The sequence below is a fragment of the Molothrus aeneus genome, chromosome 1 (assembly GCF_037042795.1).
Source record: "Molothrus aeneus isolate 106 chromosome 1, BPBGC_Maene_1.0, whole genome shotgun sequence".
NCBI lineage: Eukaryota > Metazoa > Chordata > Aves > Passeriformes > Icteridae > Molothrus > Molothrus aeneus.
In genome coordinates, this window is record NC_089646.1 from 33613248 (window position 1) to 33616527 (window position 3280).

Here is a 3280-nt window from a genome sequence, read left to right on the forward strand (position 1 = left end):
ACACTTCAATGCTAAACTGCACTTTCGTTATGTTAGTAAGAGCTTATCTGCAAGAGGTTAGGAAAGGTCAGATTAAGTAAAACACTGTGTGGACTGTATACCCATTATTGATGGCAGCAACACGTACTACAAAGCATTACCTGCTGGCTGCTCCAAGATTGACTCCTGTTCTGGAGAAACATCCACCAGCAGCCAAGGCAAGCTGAGTACTCCATCCAACTGCAACCCCAGTGGATGCTATTTGAGCTGTAAGGCTGGACACTCCCGTAGAGGCATCCTGTGAACAAGCGCTCCCAGAACACACAGCTGAAACACTGCACGCACTTTAAATGACTACTGCAGTACTGCACTGAAGTGCAGCTTTAAATTCTTATTTTAGGTTTTATTCAATGGCTGTAGCTTTTTACAGTGCCGAATTTTACAAGCTTAAGGTGTTCCTGCTCAAGAGCTTACAATCTAGTTTTAGATCGGGGAACCAGAACAAACTTCAATGAGGAAAACGGACAGAGCACTTCATGAGTATCAACTTGTCAATGTTTGTCTCAAAACACACACATTCGTTCATCTCTGGGAGTCATCTAACAAGAATCTTGAGGACAGAGGTGGCAGAGACCTATAAATAAGGCAACAGGACACTCAACACCAGGGTGTAGTGAGAAACTGTTTATTAAGTAAACCAAATAGAGATGGCAGATGTAACCACTTGAAGTCGTAGTACTGTAGTGTGTATCTCTCATGAAGTACTGCTAGACACCTGCTGCACAGCTACTACAACTCCATGAAGGCTACCAGCCACCCATTTTCATACATTATCTCCAAATGAACATAAAAAGGGGGAGGGAAGAGTGCTGGTAACAGCAATTTTCTAGGACTTTCCCCCAGGCACCCTTTTTTGTACAGTGAAGCAGCATGGGAGGTCTCACAAGGTGCCTGAACACTGTTGACCTAATGTTCATAGCACTCTGTCAGGCAAGTCACAAAGGTCTTATTTATACAATTTTACTGCTGATGAACAAACCAGTTCTTGCTCCATTAACTGGAGTAACTCCTGACAAAATTTCTGTGCAACACAAACCAAAAGTAGCTGCAAAGCAAAAACATGACTGTTAAAAGGGACAGTACTTTCGCCAACATGGATTATTACCCAGGCAAACCCTTCCATCATTGGGTCCACTCCTATCCTTGACACACTGAATGGTATGGCTGAATAAACATGAAGAGAAACAGCCATCTCCCTTAGGTGGAAAAGCAACAGCACTACTATGGTAGTGCTCACTTGCATCACACGCTACTTCAAAAACCAAAAGGAACACTAAACCTACAGGGAATGCACAGCCGCAGTATGTTCCCAGCAAATTATCCTCTACCAATGAGGCAAAGCTGCCAAAACAAACTCAGCTGACAACTGTTTGAAAATTCAGATCCATTTCTGGGGCTTGGGTTTTCTTCCCCAGAAGCGATATGATTTCATCACAAAGAGATCATGTACATTCACCATCAAACTAAAAGAACACAGTCTTTCCTACACATAACAAAGTTCAAGCCCTGTTCATTTTACAGCATTAACAACAACTGTTTGCATTTTCTTGAGTGTTTTTTAGCATCTGCAGCACAATAGAAATGAAGAAAATTCAACTGTCATTGTATATAACACAAAGTCTGAGTGGCCAGAACCCTACTACTGACCTCTTTTCACCATCACTTTATAAATACAAGTCATACTCGATTTTTGGGTGTTCTTTGGCTCACATACCAGTTAGCAACAAGCTACGCTGTTTTTCTTTCTTCCCTCAGTTTGCTGCATGAAGTGTTCACTGGGGGAAAGCTGGACCTAGTACTGACAACCTGATCCTCAGCTTTTAGTACCTGGAAACACTGCAATGTTACACTTACTTGGAAGACTAAGTCTGTAGTGATGAAATCCCACTTGATAGAAAGTAAGAATCCATTGTCTACAAATTGATGACCAGTACTTGACCACACAATACTGCTTTTATTTGAAGTTGCTAACCTCCAGTATTAGGTTGAGTGAAAACCGTGACTTGTCTCACCACATTTGTTGGTGACCATTGTTGACTGTCACAAGCCTTAACTTTTAAGGCCATACCAAGAGAAAAGTCATCAAAGTTCAAAAGCAGGACATCAGCAAACTTAAAAGACACCAGGTTTTCAAGACTTGAAATATCCAGTAATTTCATTCTTGCACAGTGCTGTCTCCCCTATACGCTCCCTTCCCCCACTGCCATCAGATCAAAATGAGAACATCCTCCTTATGGAAAACATACTCAATGCAAGTAAATTTTAAATCTTGTTGCTACACTACTGAAATAGTATTTTAAACAGAAAAATTACTGCCCTTTAAAGTGGTTTGGTTAGTTTTTTTAAATGGTGTATGAATGTGGACTTGGCAACTGTAAAGAAAAAACTTCCATCAACTACATCTAAGTTATAGGAAAGAAGGCAAATTCCTTATGATCTGGTCATTCTGTTGGAAAGAAGAAAGTAAAGCAGATTTGTGCGTCTTCATTTACTGCTTCCGTTAGAGCCCACCGGTTACCTATTCAAGTATTTCAAAGTTCAACTTAAAAAACAGAAGAAAATTGTACGTGAATCCTTAAACAGTATTAATAAAGGTTAAAGACATGATTCTGCCAAAGCATATAAATTTCAAGTTTTGAATAAACCATGCATGAAGATAAGTGGTTAAAACAGTATAACCTCAAGATATCTTCCCTTAAATACACTCCCAACTGAGCTTTCCCAAGTTCACACTTGGTGTTTGTTTTATTGGTTTTGTTTGGTTTGGCATTTTTTGTTTTGGTATTTTCCTTCTGCCCCCAGATGCAGCTATGGGTAGTAAGTTTTGTACAGCAGGAATTCTACATTCCAGTCAGTCTGTCTGTCTTCATGCTAAAAGCACTTTAAAAGTAAAAAGGATAAAGCTCTTGTCCTATTGAAATCTGACAAACTGGCTTTGGTGGTAGTTTCATTAACAGTAAAGTATGAGGTAATAAAAAACACAGCCAAATAAAGCTACTTTTAAGCACTTGTGTCCAACAGCAAAGACATCAGCACTTTTAAATTTGCAGCGCTGTTTCTCCCAAAAGAGAACAGATGCCCATGGTCAGAGAAACAAGTTCCATGAACACACTTGTCAAACTGATTCTGTTTTAAATTCACCTCAAAGTGGAATGTTTCAAATCATGAAAGGGTCTAAACATAAACATTATTTAATGTTAGATACACACTAAGTTTTTATTAAGCATTACACTAGAACTAC